General features: G+C 45.6%; 1 pseudogene; it reads right to left on the bottom strand.

Moving 5' to 3' along the window:
* Positions 1 to 2240: 2240 nt before the first annotated feature.
* Positions 2241 to 9670, bottom strand: LOC144158426 (uncharacterized; annotated as a pseudogene).
* Between the last annotated feature and the right edge of the window lie 7070 nt (positions 9671 to 16740).

Genomic DNA, 16740 nt, shown 5'->3' on the forward strand with positions numbered 1-16740 from the left:
TTCTATCCTCGTCTTTCCCGCTGTGCAATAATGTCCTCTGTGTTGATGTCATGGAAACTTTAGCCGGAATCAGAACACCTTTGGACCCTAGTATGGGTTGCAAGCTAAGTCTGGCACAAAAGTTTTTTTATCGTATTACATACATAATACTGCAAATATAATAGACTGCGCCATATGCGCAAGTATCAGATGGCCTGTCTTCTATTCTTGCCTTCCGGCACCAAACGTAATTCATCATGCATGTTCAAGATAGAGGTCAAAAGATGCCGAAAGCATTTTGTCCGGTCAAAGGAAGCGACAGGTGCGCTGTTGAACTTATCCTGGTGCTACTGTTCGAAATTTTTTTTCCGACATCACATGTCTTTGTCGCATCCCACGTGATCGCCTCGAAAATATAACCAACATCTCACTGCGGCAGTCAACATTTCGTAGAACCGTGCCGCTAAATCGTCGGCACGGGCCTTGCGTATTTCCTTCTATCCTCGTCTTTCCCGCTGTGCAATAATGTCCTCTGTGTTGATGTCATGGAAACTTTAGCCGGAATCAGAACACCTTTGGACCCTAGTATGGGTTGCAAGCTAAGTCTGGCACAAAAGTTTTTTTATCGTATTACATACATAATACTGCAAATATAATAGACTGCGCCATATGCGCAAGTATCAGATGGCCTGTCTTCTATTCTTGCCTCCCGGCACCAAACGTAATTCATCATGCATGTTCAAGATAGAGGTCAAAAGATGCCGAAAGCATTTTGTCCGGTCAAAGGAAGCGACAGGTGCGCTGTTGAACTTATCCTGGTGCTACTGTTCGAAATTTTTTTTCCGACATCACATGTCTTTGTGGCATCCCACGTGATCGCCTCGAAAATATAACCAACATCTCACTGCGGCAGTCAACATTTCGTAGAACCTTTCAGCCCACATGCTTTGCACTGCAATCACGGCTTTACACCGGATGAAACTGAGCATAGCACGCCGAGTCAGAGGAAATATTTATTTAGCTTCCAACATAAATATTGCAGCTGGTGGTATGAGAGGGGGGGGGGGGGGCGAAGTGCGAAGACCATATCAGCTTCAGCATATACGTCGCTCAGCGGCTTCAGCTCCCACAGGCAAGCGCAGGAGATCGCAGGAAATTGCTTTTCAACCCACCCTTGCTTCCCGGTGGGAGTTGGCCGTGGCCGAACTCCGCTGTAAAAAAGGAAAAAAAGAATGGGTGAGATATGTGCACGCTATGAGCAAAAACAAATGATCTATAAGAAGAGCCAAGCTAACCTGCAATGGGGCAGTGATGCTAGTGCAATAGCAAAACGCGCGTTATAAAATATCACGGGAATGTTTCGTCAATACAATGGGGTGTTCTCGGGACTAATTTTGATTATTTATAACTACGCTTGAAATAACCATGCCGGATGCGGCCAGCAAAACGAAATGGTGAAATGGCGGCCAGGACACTTAGTTCAGCTATAAAAATATTTTTTCTACGTTCTAAGGAAGTTTATGCATACCTGAAGGGGAAAAAGGACATAGAAGTGAAATTGAAAAAAAAATCACTAGGTAAAGGATATAATAAACAAACAAATTTCGAGTCTACGTGCTTTTGCAACGGAAATTGAGTCCTAAGTGTATGGTCGTTGTGAAATTACGTATGAACAGATTGCGAAATAATCGAGTTCTTTTGAAAGCAGTGCAACTGATACTTATCCGTTTTTTTTTTTTTTTTTGCTGAGAAGAGGAGGAGGGTGTGTTCAGGCGCCGATCACGTCCCTCGGCACCAGCCACCGGTCCGACCCCATCCGCCTGTAAATGTGTCAGTGTTGATTACACTACAACCAATGTAGCCGGGACAACTTACCGCTCGTACAGGCAATAGCGGATACGACGTCTGCCCAGCACAAAGAGGCGATGAATTTCAAGAGCAACAACTCCGTCTGCGTGAAAGTAGCGCAACGAACAGGTTATTCTCTGCCGCAAACTGTCGTAAAGAGAGACATAGTACCCATAATCAGCCCGAGGATCCACGCGTTCACGGCATTCAGAATTCGCCAGTGGGAGCTGGACCGCGCAGCGCGGGCCACCGGCGGCAGCGTCATCACGACAACACCACATCCGCGTCCGAGTAACAGCGCCAATACGACCTCCAAATCCGCAATCAATTGGTACGCGTCGTCCATGGTTCTGGCCTGTGAAAAAAAGAAGAATGAAAATGGCAGTGTTGATGCAGAAATTCTGAGCATACCCTTAGCTCAGAGGCAGAATTGCATCTGTTGTGCATATCAGACGCAGGTCGTTGGTGCCGATCATCAGGACGACCCTGGGCTCCATGTGGCGGAGGTTTCTCAGGCAACTAATCAGCCTCCGCGCACGGCAACCCGGTACAAGCGTTGGGCTCTCTGGGTGCGAAAGAAAATTCAGGCGGTCAGCAACACGCAACGCTTACACACTTATTAGAGATTTTTAGCATAGCGGCTCCCGTACGCTACGCTAGGTTTAGCGGGTAGCGGGACCCTACTGCGCATGCGCGCGCGGAGCGGGCAAAGAGATCCCCCTTCACCCGAACAAATTCGTCGCAGTCTCAGCAAGGCATGGGCGCCCGCTCCGCGGAAGGAATGCGCACATTCGTTCCGCACCTCACCCCGCGCGCGCATGCGCAGTCGGGACCCGCTAAACTTAGCGTAGCGTACGGGAGCCGCTATGCTAAACTCTCTATTAGCAGCTCAGCTTTGTAGCCGAGTGATAGAACTGCCACAAGTCTCACCTATTGCGCGACGAGGCAAGCCTGAAGTTTGCACCGCCAGCCTCGTCAGCATGCTGTCGCCGACTAGCTGGTGCACCCACAGCGCCGCAGGGGAGTTGGTGAACATCTGCGAGCAAACATCACAGACTGTGTAAGTTCGGCCGAACAACGAGAATGCGCTCCTGCCCCAACCCCATTCAGTAAAAGCGACCGATGCCATTAGATTTTGCACCGTGAACTCGGTTGTCTTTGTTTGAAAAGCCACGCGTACCTGGCATCAACAAAAAAGGAGTAAGACGAAACTGTCAGCGCTGTGCCGTCGTCCCCTTTTCTTTTGTCCTTGTGTTCCTTGTGCTGGTTTTCATGATGAATATGAAGAAACTGTGTTTCGCCGTAAGTCTGCACTGCATTACTGGAATGTGTTCAACTACAACCTACATAGGTACTGACTGCTCAGTTACACCCCAAGAGCCTCAAGATAACGCGTGGAAGGCCTCATTTGCAAATATGCTACAAAATCTGTCCGGCATTTGTACACATTTTAGCTAGAAATGAGAAAATATTGCTGATAAGCTTGCTTACCGTTGCCGCACGATCTCCGTCAGTCCGCTGAGAAGACAGCAATAACCCCTGGTTAAGGTTACCCTGGTATAGGTGACCAGCTATCGACAGCGTAAACCACGTGATTGTTCCCTCTCTCTGCCGCAGTTGAGGATGGTGCGCTGTCATGCTAGGGGAGAGGGGTTTAGTGACGATCCGGAGAGTGAAAACACATTCCATGGTGAGGACAGGTCGGGAATATACAAAACACGTGATTCGCCATCAAAGGCCACCGTTCCCTCCTGTCTCATATCTTCCCCCTCCCCCTTCCGTTCTCCCATAAGCAGTACTTGGAAGAGATGACTAAAGCAAACGTTGAGCTAGCTGGGTACACATGACACCTTGGGAAACCGCGCGAAAACGTGGACGGAGAGAAGGCAAACAGACACGTCTGTCTTTGCCTTCTCTTCGTCCACGTTTTCGCGCGGTTTCCTAAGGTGTCATGGGAGAGATATTTTTTCACTTTCGCTTTTGCTGGAGTCATTGGTGCGGGACCCATTTTTAGCAAACCGCACTCTACAGATGTACGGGTAAAACTAGCAAGCGCTATGAGACGAGCGATTACCAGCAGCTGACATTTTTTTCCAAGAGCCAGAAGACACACAGACTGAGCGGATAAAGAAAAATAGAAAGCGACGGCTGCCAGCGTTGACATTCCACCGAAGTTGCCTTTCTCACACTAAAAAAAATTAATAAAAATAGAAAAATCGCCGTGTTTTTTTTTTCTTCTTTCATGTGGTTTGTGTCCTACGAATGTGCAAACGGTAGAGAAATCGGCGTTCGCGTATTTTTACCTGCTCTAAGACTGAATTGAAGGATCGAACGGCTTGTGTAACCATGACAAAATACAGCTTGTTTTGATCAAGGAAAAGAACACAAAGAATAATAAATTTCAATTTGGCATAACGCTTTGCTTAGAACGTTTGCACATTTGCATATTTTTGAGGAAGCAATGTTTTCTCCATCAGCATTACCTCATTTTCATGTTCTAGTCCACTTGTATGTCATCTCAAGCAGGCGCATCTTAAGATGTGGCAGCTATTATAACCGCAACGGGGTCCGGACAGTTTATCCAACGCCGTTTAATCGAACCCCGTTTTATCGAACGCCTTTTTATCGATGGACGATTTATCGAAGCCGTTTTATCGAAAATGTTTTTCTCAACCACCTGCAACCAAATTTATTTGGTTGCGGATGGTTTGAAGTTTGCAGTAATCATGAATGGTGAACCAACCCGCCAATCCAAGCAAATCGATACTTTATCTCAAAATTCGCCCAGGCAAACCTTCTCATTTGTAACAAGGCTTTCTCTTTCTCGCTGTTTACACAGACGATGAACCAATAGAATAATATGAAAGAAAGCTAGCACTTTTTCCTCTGGCAAAAGCAAGCGGAGTGTGGAGATAGATGGCCGTGGACGCGGAGCGTGTACCTTTTACGCGGGACCCGGACACTTCCGTGTACGGACTATTCGGTGCCATTTATATTTTTGTGATGGGTATAAATTTGTCTCCACAAATCCTTTGATTCTGTTCTTCGCGTTTCCGTTGATTTCGTTCTCGTTCATGGCGTTTTTTGTTCTGTTCACAGTAAGTCACTATACGGCAGGTTGCTTCGTTTTTACCTCTGTTCATCACTTTGCACCTCAGCATGTCACGGGTTTTCGGTCCACACGCTTCCATGTTATAGATTTATTATGATTATTATTTTTGTGAGGCCACCTGTTTTTTCTTTTTTTACCAGTGAAAGCTCTATTCACGGTGCTGTCGCTGCCCTACACCTGTGTCAGTATACGGTTCAGTACGCTTCGCCGGCCCTTTCTCTGGTTTAGGTTAAGCAGTCAGTTGGATTCTCAATAAGTCAGTTTATCTGTTGTGTACTAACGTGTGCAAGATTACGGGAAGTGGCACGGCTCAAAGCAAGGAGTCTATCGAAAACAATGCGGTGCCAGACTTTGCAGTGGCTTGTGCTTGAGTGTGAAGTGCAGTGCGTGCATCTTAGTGAAGTAATCCTTTGGACTCTCTAATGTTATAAAACGTTCGGTTGGTGCTGTTGTCGACAGCAAGCTCGCGAGCCTCTGGAATCGAGCGATCGACATTTCAGAAGTAGGTTGCTGTGTACGCTGCGTCCCCGTGAAGTGTTCAGGCATCTGCGCCTGATAGTAGAACTGGTTGCACAAGTAGTAATAATTGATGTATGTGAAGTGATATTGACAAAAGTGAAGTGGCTAAACATAGCAACGTCACTCAAATTACGAATGGGGTGACCGTGTGCTTCGGGGATTGAAATGGTGCAACGGCCGCCACCTCACTTCGGGCAACTTTGCCCTGGCCCCACATTTGCTCGTACAAGGTATTCAGAGATTGCAAAAATAATTTCAGCATTCAAATGGTGAAAAAAAACACCATTGTAGCGTTTCTCACTTTTAAAATTTTTACGCTATTTTACATTGTATTGCATACAGCCTCAATAATGTTTACAAAGTTTGCAAGATGGTAGTGCAGATCATTCCTTGTGATACTCTCAAACACTTTCTCTAGACGTTATCTCAGTGTTCTGAACACTCCAAACTAATTAAAAATGGGTCTACCCCCGCAACGTCGCTACAAATTTTATTTTTAGAGCCCTGTGATGATATAATAAATGTCGCCACTTCTCCGAAACAAAGGTTTTTCTGCTCCAAAATCGAAATATTGCTGTTCCAAAGTGCTCCCAAATCTGTTTGGGCTGTCTCAAAACTAAAATAGCAAAGTCGTGTTTTTGAGCACATAAAAATTATAAGCTGCTCTCGACAAAAGAAACAAGGAAAGTTTAAAAACAAAGGCAAACATATCCTGAAGGGCGACGTCATTGAATACAGAACACCTTCTGTCAGTTACTCAAAAAGAAGTGTATACCACCGTTGGTCCGAGCTGCTACCTCTCACCGAGTCTGGTGAACAGCGGGCCATGCCTGCTGACAATGCTGAGGTTCCACATTTCGGGGTCCAGCTTCCACTGCAAAACGTAATCTAGAAATACACATAACGGCAAGGCTGCTCTGCAATAGACAACCAGGAAAGCGAAATAATGGGTTGAAGGAAGTTGAAAGCGATAACGAATACTTGTTGCAGGTTAAACCGGTTACTTTGCTGTACGGGGCATTGCCTCGACGGGAACTGTTCAAGGTATGTATTTTCACTGCAGTAACTGTGTGGTTCCCACCTATTGAAGATACTACTTGGTGTCAGAGAAGGCAGGTAATGCTTGCAAGTGAGGGCACCGTCTTGAGTCTAGTTGGTCTGACTACTGGTCGTTTAGTGCGTTCTTGCTTCAGGAGCATACGCGTCAATAGTAGCGGTTACACAGTTCTGACTGGATGAACCAGCTACTGCCTGCCAGTGAGGGCACCGTCTTGGCTCTAGTTGGTCTGACTACTGGTCGTTTAGTGCGTTCTTGCTTCAGGAGCATACACGTCAATAGTAGCGGTTACACAGTTCGGACTGGATGAACCAGCTACTGCCTGCCAGTGAGGGCACCGTCTTGGCTCTAGTTGGTCTGACTACTGGTCGTTTAGTGCGTTCTTGCTTCAGGAACATACACGTCAATAGTAGCGGTTACACAGTTCTGACTGGATGAACCAGCTACTGCCTGCCAGTGAGGGCACCGTCTTGGCTCTAGTTGGTCTGACTACTGGTCGTTTAGTGCGTTCTTGCTTCAGGAGCATACACGTCAATAGTAGCGGTTACACAGTTCTGACTGGATGAACCAGCTACTGCCTGCCAGTGAGGGCACCGTCTTGGCTCTAGTTGGTCTGACTACTGGTCGTTTAGTGCGTTCTTGCTTCAGGAGCATACACGTCAATAGTAGCGGTTACACAGTTCTGACTGGATGAACCAGCTACTGCCTGCCAGTGAGGGCACCGTCTTGGCTCTAGTTGGTCTGACTACTGGTCGTTTAGTGCGTTCTTGCTTCAGGAGCATACACGTCAATAGTAGCGGTTACACAGTTCTGACTGGATGAACCAGCTACTGCCTGCCAGTGAGGGCACCGTCTTGGCTCTAGTTGGTCTGACTACTGGTCGTTTAGTGCGTTCTTGCTTCAGGAGCATACACGTCAATAGTAGCGGTTACACAGTTCTGACTGGATGAACCAGCTACTGCGTGAATGAGCACTGTGCGTCCTCAATACCTTCTGAAAGCCGCGCATACTTACTTTTTTCGGCTTTGCTGCCTTTGCATGATTCACCCTGGCCTCAATGGCAAGCCTGTTCCAGTATGGGCGTCGCACGTCCATGGAGCGAGCAAGGCGGGAGTCTACAATTTCTGGAAGAATGCAGTCTGTGTAGAATCGCAGCAGGAATGGCTTCATTTTTGCTGCCCAGAAAATGTCATCCCGAAGTACCTCTTGCACATGTATTCCCTTGGTTGTGTACACCACGAAGTCGCAGATATTCTTTCTGGTGACATGAAGCTGTCCCTGGACTTGGTAAAAATCTTGTGCGATCGTTGGAGCACAGGATCACCATCTTTCTCCTTTTTGTCTGCAAACGTTCGTGCTGCTTCCATAGGTTCATCTCCCTTTGAAGTTAATGGGCATTTGACCTCTACAATTCGGTCCTTGCCAACTACACCATCTGGTGATGCCGCCAGAAATCCATGCTCAAGATCAACGAACAGCCCACATGGCTGAACATCTCTTTTTGTTTCTGCTGCGTATAGCTGGATTGCAACACTCTCATGCTGCTTCCCGTGCTCTGTGGCAGCATTTGTGAAGCTCCTTGGATGAAGGAGGGTCTTGACCAATACGTCACATGGTGTGGAGTCTTTCCTTACGCATACCGCATGGAAATTCGAAGCTGTTAGGCGCAGCCTTCTGTGCTCGAACCAATTTGGATTGTCGGCCTGCCCACGAGTTTGGGCCTCGATTTGTTCACAGGCTTCCTCATCTACACGGAGCTCATTCAGTTGCCTTTCAACTTTTTCAGCAAACTCTTCAGGCGGTATGTCTGGCTTCATACAATTTGCCCCATAGTGAGGTGATGAAGTACTAGCAGCACTAATCTTCTGCTGATGCTGGCTGTCAAAAAGGCGCCTTTTTCATGGCAATCTTTGGTTTCTGTCAGCCACTTTTTTGCTTGCATACTTCTTGTAGACAGCACCAGGGCTATTAGAAGTTATAGCTTTGCTGGTTTTTGCGTGCCACTGAGGTCCCAGCTGGAAGCTTAGCCCAGCAACTTGGCAGCGATGCTCGTAAGAGCCTTTCTGGCACCGGTTGATCTGCTTTCCACCCGAAAACTTTGCAACAAGAGACATGAGGGCTTCAGCAAGGTTGCTTGTGTCATCTGTTATGAGACGGGCCGCTTTTTCAGAAATACTGTTGGCTGCCGTCATTATCTTTGTTCTGAGCATGGCAGGGAGCTTCTCGAATAAGTTTTCACCTTTTGTGCCATCACAAAAGTAACTCTTGCAGCCGTCATGGCAGCCAAACACATGTTTGGGACCATTTCTCAAGTCAGCGGCCAATTCTCGAGCAAGCTGCCTTTCATTACTTGGATGCTCTCGCAATACTTCGGCGTAGTGACTGACAGCCTTGCGTGCACCGTTCTTGATGCGCTTTATTCTCGGGCCCGACAGCATGGGCCGGCCGCCTTTGCTTTCCTTAGCGATGGCATAGAGGCGGGAAGTGTAGCACTTGACCACATGGTTCGCACACTCGTGCTTCTGAACAAAACGACCGTAGTCAACCTTTGACTGAATCTGGTGGTATACAGACGAATCCCCATCCCCTATAAAGGTGCGATACTCAACTTCGTGCATCTCCTTGCTCCGCTGGAATCCCTCAACAAGGACATCTGCCTCCATGGCTCCTGAGCTTTGATCCCAGTTCTTGTAGCAGGTGTGCTTTTTTGCCTCAACATTTTTCCTCGCGTAGAACGCACAAGTGCTGCACAGCTTGTTTCTCACACCCAAGTAGAGGAGCTTTTTTGTGCGCTTACCTATGATGACGGCCACACCAGAATTTGCAGAATACCTGTGGCCGTGGCTCCTGTGGGACCAGCCACCATCAACCACCACTGTAATCTTTGGGGTGCAGCCATCCTCGCAGAAATCGCCAGCTGCTTCCGCCAGCCTCTTTTCCTCTTTTCCAGCTTCTTACATTTGTCCCAGGAGCACAGCTCTCCATTGCTGAAAAATCAAACGTAGTGGAAAATGTGACTGTTCTCTACAGGTTAAAACGTATTTTGTCAGTTTTATACATGTGCTACACGGCCATTTAAAAGTCCTTCGAACGCAACGTCTATCGAAATTTCCCATTGCTACGCTATAGTGCACCTGCAATCCAGTCGAGCCATTTGTCATTTGAATGTGTCCGTGTAGCACGGACCTTGTGAGTGACAATATAAATTCTATTTTGCCTAGAGCATGGAAGAGAATCCTGGCCTTGCATTTGAGGCAATAAGGCAATTTGAAATTGAGTTTTTCCTGTTTGCATGCACAGCCCATTGCAAATAAGGCTCCATAGCAGTGCGGAAAAATGAATGAGTTGGTAAGAATGAAGCCTCAAGCCATAGCATAAAAACAGCAATTATGACTTGCTATCTCCTGTTGTTTCATGGCAACATGCCGTAAACCACGAGAGCAGGCTATCGAAAGCTGAAAAAATAAATTCCTTGGTCATTTATAACATGAAGGAACCCCATAAGAATGGGAATGGCACATAAGCAACACATTCCTAAATGGTTCTATTCAAAGTCAATGCAAACTGCCACACAAAGTGGAAACACCATGCAACAGAAGCTACCCTGCAGCCTACCTAGTCAGTGGGCACATTTGTCACCTAGTTCAGGAACGCGTGCAAATATAAGGTGCATTACGAAATTGAGATCAGAAAGTTGCCTTACATTTGTGCAAATACGGTATATAAAATGGAATTATCTGCATAAAAATGTTGCGACAATATTACTCTAGAGCTACTTGCTTCAGCCGCAGAAAATTGAACCAGTCAACTAAATGGTTCAAGCGTCCCTCAGAAAGGATCCCCATTGTACATTCTCCCTACAGCAAAAAATCATTACTAGAAATTAAAGTGTGGCCTGTCTTATTTATCATGATTTTATGCAGCACATTCATAATTGCCGTCTCGTTCACAGACCAACAGTAACTTGGCGATGCTCAGGTGTCATTATATCAAGGGTCTGTTTGATTTGGCAGAAGTGGGCCATGGTAGTGATTTTCATTTCTTTTATATGCGTTTCTGCTTCAGTTTGAAGAACTGTTAAGAGCTGAGGTCTTCGCAAGTTTTCGACACATTGTAAATCACCCATTGGTTCTAACTGAACGTACGCGAACGTAACAAGAATTGGCCCAACAAATATTTGGAATCATTAGGTAGAGCAAAACACTGGACAGAGAGGGCAGAAACAAAACCTGGAAACATGCCAAAGCACTTGCCTTTCCAAGTGCCTCCTCTCGACGCAGGAACGTTTTTTTGCACATGACAGGAATTTCCATGACAGACAGTGCCTCCTCCAAATGTGAATGCCCAGACCCGATACTCGTGAACGCCCAGACAGTAGCATCGTTTACGCCAAGAGCTGCCTTCTCTGCGAGAGGGGTGGGCTCTGCAACAGGGTCGATAGTGACTTTTGTAACCTCATGGCAACCGCTACACTGGAATTTAAACTCCGACCAAAGGCCAATCCTTCGTTCCTCTTCAAACTCAAAGTGTCCTCCACCAGGAAAAGGGCACCGGTGTTCGCCAAGCTCTTGAGCAGCCTTCATGAAGTGGCCCACAGACACAACTCTTCTTCCACACACGCCTCCATTCTGTGCTGCCGGGACACTGACGTCCCTCTCAAAGGAAAGCTCTGGCAAAAGCTCCTGAATTCCAAGGCCGTCCCAGTAGTCAGCCATAGCTTCATGACTTGACGCAGACTGAGGTGATCTGCAATCAGCCGTGATGGTTGCAGTGTTGGTGTTCATCAGAGGCACTGCTTTGTGCATATTTTCAGCACGTTTTCTGTAAAACACAATGTCTCTTTACTACATGTGCACCAGCAAAATGCATCGCAAGAAAAAACAAAATGTCAGGAAACATATAAATGTGCAAATACGCGCTAGTGATGTGCGCATAGTTCCTAAAAAGTGGGAGTCATAAACCATGTGACACTCCTGCACTTTCTGACTATTCGTGGGGTGCTTGCCTCTGGAGATGAGCAATTACAAAGGACATAGTGTGAAAACACCTATTACTGCTCTTGTATACTGATAGCGTCTGCCTCAGGATGGTAGAAGCATATGCAGCTATTGACTCTTCCAGCCAGCTACAGAATGACACCAAGGCAATTGAACAAATTACATAACGAGAACTAGCAGGAGTTCGTACTGCCCACAGTTGGTTTGAGCGCATTTTTAGTGGGTAAATATGCGGCAAGCTGTAATAATTCTACCACCTACATGTTGGTGTATCGGTTTTTTTTTTGCTCATGTATCCCAACATAACCCACACAGAAGGGCCTCAAATTGACATAAAACCCCAGACGCAACCCCATAATTGGGCAGAAAACCTGTATCGCCTAGTTCCCAGATAAAGAAAGGAGGAGCTTATGGATAAGGTGAACAAAAGAGCACTACAAAAAAGGCATTGTCTAGCGTTCCGTCCAGACGGAACGATAAGGAATGCTAATGTTGCGGAACGGCAGCTGTCACTAAAGTTCTGTTCAGGAGGAACGCAACTCTCCGTGAGAGCAATCTGTTGATTTTTATCCAACCGAACACACCGCTTCCTCACACCGCCAGGGTCGTTGTTAATTAGTAATCACTATTTAGTAATTATAAATGGTCGGACTACCTCTAGCTAAGTACGGAAGGAACTCCAAGCTGCTACCCCAAGCCTGCTTGGCAACATGAACAGAAAACAGTCTTTCTTGATATTTATGCAAAGGCAAAACCGCTTGTTTTTTTAAGTTTGAAAGTTAAAGTTGATTCATCAAAAGTAAATGGTTACAAAAAAATTTACAGACTAGCTTTGTGCAGCCATAGTCACTTATAATAACTACAGATTATCGGACGTAACCCTAGCGTTGGCTGCGTCGGCCTTGGCTTCAGTGAGCCGTAGCGGTTCAGCCGGTTGGGTAAAACCGAAATCGACTGCTCTAGCCAACTGAGTTGTAAGGCGGGCGTGAAGTATAGTTATTACAAAAGTTCTAAATGCGGCAAAAAAAACAGAGCTCGGCAAGATTTCAACACCCAACTACAACGTCCGTAAGCAGAGGCGTAAGTACGACTATTTCACAACGCGTAGCTTTTACGGGTACGGCAGGAGCGAGTACGGCTATTTCACGACGCCTAGATGTTACGGCTACGGCAGCGACGACGGAGAGTTTTCAGGGCACGCCGGGGCACGCGCCGGCGAGCGAGCCCGGTTAGTTCACGACGGGTAGGGGGGGGGGGATTTCACGACGCCAGCGAGACGCCAGCCATATATGGCTACCTTCTGCATTTTTACGGCCAGGCATTGGTGGCCGGGCCACATGCAATGGGAAGGGGCTGCGAATAAAAGTGCAAGCGGTGGCTAGGCTCCGAATAACAAACCACCCAGAGCTTTTAGCTTTGAAAGGTAAAACTAGCAGCCCCACGCCGGTCAAAATCGTGGTAAGAACTAAGCGCGCTTTTTCACATCCCCAACACATGCGAACCCTCATGCGGACCCTCATATTCCACCAGAACACAACAAAGGCTGAACAGAAATAAAACTCGCAGCGCGTTAGCGCGAGATTGCGTGCAATGAACACAAAAAGAAAATCCTTACTTGCATGAGGAATCTGCGGCCGCTCTCACTTGCGCTCGGCGACTTTGTGATGCATTTTTACGCCTTATCAAACGTTTTGGCGTTTTACGGGTTTTACCCATCGCAGATCACAAAACGTCGCACCGCTGTACTCCACCGGACAACGGCGGTGCAGAATGCCCAGAGATACCGAGCAAATTTGCTACCACCGAAGTTCGCACAGACCGCACGGCGTGGCGACAAAAACTGAACGAGTATCGGCAGTATCGGCACCACGACAAAGAAGAGGCGAAAAGTTTGGGGAGCCTGAATGTACCGCCTTGAGGCTCCCTCGAATAGTGCGTTTGGCCGTGCCATCAGTAGCAGAAAGCTGAAACGTAACAAAGTAGCTTTACAGTTTCGCCACTGGAGGGCGCCACATAAAACTTCAACGCTGTTATGGCTGTAAAATCGTTGCTACAGGAATAAAAAAGGGTTAATTGTACATTTACTTGGTAATGTTATAAAGATATAACATCGACGTATATTCCATGTAACGCACTTTTAGGAGTTCCGTGTGTGTACGTAAATAGGCGCGTTTGAGCGCTTCGGCCGGCGTGATAAAAATCAGCCAATTTCAGTAACAGTTTATACGTGTTCTATTTATCACAGCGCAAAAATTGAACGTAAATATCTAAAGGTCTTCAAGTTTGATGTGTGAAAATATTGAAACTTCGTCTTCAGCAGCAGCGCAGAAAAGTTGCACCAGAAAACCCATGTGTACGTGTAAACTGCCATATGTAGACCAAAATAACTTTAAAACCGCCGAACGAAATTCAGCGAAATTTCGGCAGTATACAAATACATATGCTGGCAACGCGCACACGAAAACACTTTGCTCTGCATTAATCCATGTAAAAGTTTAGCGCGAGTGAAGTTCCGCTATTTTAGCTATTTTCAAACGGCCGTATAACAAAATCTATTCGCTGAAACGGAAATTCCCAACGTAAATATCTGCATAGACATCTATTCTATGCACATACCAAACTACATGTAATTACGTCGCATAGTTTTCTCAAATTCTTGCACCGGCCGAAGCAAAAAAAGCAAAAATACAATTTTTCTCTCTTGCAAATTGGCTTCTCCTTCTAAAGCCAAATTAGCTGGAATAGACCGGTAAGCGAGTTCGGAATCTAGAAGACTTCTGCTTTCTAATGATACATTAGCCATGAATGTGGTGCCAACTGGGGCGCAACAGCGCCTACGCAAACATCGTCCAAAACCGGCAGCGCGGGCCGATCGAGTGGGACCGCCACCTTAACGTTGCCAAAACATAGCTAATGTCCGCTTTTTTTAACGTTAGTGCAATGTTTCCCGGAAACATTGCGTCGACATATTAGCATTGCTCCAACATGGGGGCAACGTTTGAAGGGTGTTGTTCTAATGTTTGGATAACGTTGTTTCTGACGTTCGTCAACGTTGCTCCACTCTTGGAGCAACCTTCCAGACACGTGCGGGACACATTTGGACAACATTTATAAGACGTTTTCTGGTGACGTTGCAGCAACTTTTCACCTACATTTTCGCAACGTGCATACCACATTTTAAGCATATCCCTGTATCATCAGACGTTGTGATAACATTGCTACAATATTGCAGAAACTTTAGATTTACACTATTAACATGCAAAGAACGTTTCTTCAACGTTCAAGCAATGTTTTTATGAAGTTGCAATAACATTGCTACAATTTTGCGGTAACTTTTCAGCTACACGTGCGTGCGGGTAACATTTAGAAAACGTCGCTTTAATGTTCAAGCGATGCTTCCTACAATGTTACCGCGACTTTCCAGAAACGTTTTTTCACCACGAGGGCCACATCAGTGCACTGTTGATATGACTTTCAAGCAATGTTTCTCTTACGAAGCAATAATATTGCAGCAATGTACAGGTAACTTACAGTTACATGAATCTAATAAACATGCAACAATAACTAGATGAAAATATTAGAAGTTAACTTTTTCCTAGAGAGACGATTGTTGACAGCATGATAAGCGAGCAGTTCAAACTTCGTCCGCATAAACTCCTGAAAGGTATAAACCGGCATTTTAGACCTGTATATTCATACATTTGATCCCTACACTGACCAACACACACAATTGAGGCATTCCGGCAAAATAACGACCTAAGAAATGGCGGAATTTTAAAGCAAGGAACACGCAGCTAGCGTAAATAACAACACTGACACTTTTTAAATGAAAGGACATGTGCGTTTTATTTTACCATTAACAATCGAGCCGAATACGTATTCTGTTAAAGTCTTGAATGTCACAAGTACACTGCTTCAGCCGATGTCTCCGTTTTCCTCCTCCGGAGCTTGCTTGTTTTTCTGCCTTGACAAGTCAATTTGATGACATACTTCGCCATGAACCCAGTAACATAGGGTTGTTACTGCGACGCTTCTGCGAAATGAACAAACGCTGTAGTTTAGAAGAAGTTGCAAAGTTGTTAAAGCATAGACAATATCTCACCTCTCAGACCACTAGGACTTTTGGTATACAATATGGCCTCATCGATTTCTTGTACCGGCAGTTCAAATGAGATTTGACAGCCATTCCCGGAAAACAAACAAAAGGTCATTGCTGTAACACATACGGTGCTCAGAAGCTCACCTGCACTTTGGATGACGTTTGCTGCCAGATGAGCTTATTCGTGTGTCAATTTTGTGGTGCTGGTAAATCTCAAGGCATTTCTGAAAACAAAACAGAGTGTATAGAAGTGGTGCAGAAAACTGAAGTGAAGCAAATTTTAGCTAATGGAGAAAACCTTACCTTTATGAATATAGCAAAACAAGCCTCTTCACTTTCCACTTTGTCTTGCTTGACTTTTTCTAATGCCTGTGTCAACTTTATGACACGCACATCGCATGAGTGGGTTTCTCAAGCATCCCTGGAAAACAAAAAAGGACAGAACTACTTAATTATATAAAATACCTTATAGCTTTCTTTGCAGCTCATTGAGTAATTAAGTGAAAAGTCTTCAGACAGCTTGCAAGAGGATTTTCAGTCAACAAGAGAAGCCGACCAACCGATGACGCGGTACGTCGGCAATATTAGTTGAAAGAGGACAATAATTGCATCAATGCCCAAAAACATAAAAACGCAACGAACAAAAATTAGGAAACAGGCAATTGTCAAGAATGGAAGCATTACACAACTAGACGAAATTACCACCACGTATTTTCTTGGTTGCCGAATCGTACCTTGTGTTCTCGAGAAATGTGCTTAAAACTGGCATTGAGCTGTTTTACTTTTTTGCGTATGCCATTTTCTTGACGTAGACCAGCTTTTCACATGGAAAGTTTGTACTAGTATTCACTAACTTTACAAGACGTCAGGCATTGCTTCAGATCATAAGATGGTTAGCATAAGCAGCTGATAACAATTAACTGCAAGTCTGCCACGCTAAATTGTGTTCTTGAACACCATGCCGCTGAAACTCGCGTGAAACTAAACATAACAAAGTTAAATTTATTAGTTATATTTTTCGCGTGCATGCGTGAGCAGCTGCGGCGAGAAGTAAATTAAAAGCCAATCCTACGTATCAAGGTTCTTGCAGAACCTACACTCCATTTCAGCATCATAACAAGAAATCTAC

The sequence above is a fragment of the Haemaphysalis longicornis genome, unplaced genomic scaffold, assembly GCF_048455015.1.
Source record: "Haemaphysalis longicornis isolate Haplotype H1 unplaced genomic scaffold, Haemaphysalis longicornis Haplotype H1 scaffold_1, whole genome shotgun sequence".
Taxonomy (NCBI): domain Eukaryota; kingdom Metazoa; phylum Arthropoda; class Arachnida; order Ixodida; family Ixodidae; genus Haemaphysalis; species Haemaphysalis longicornis.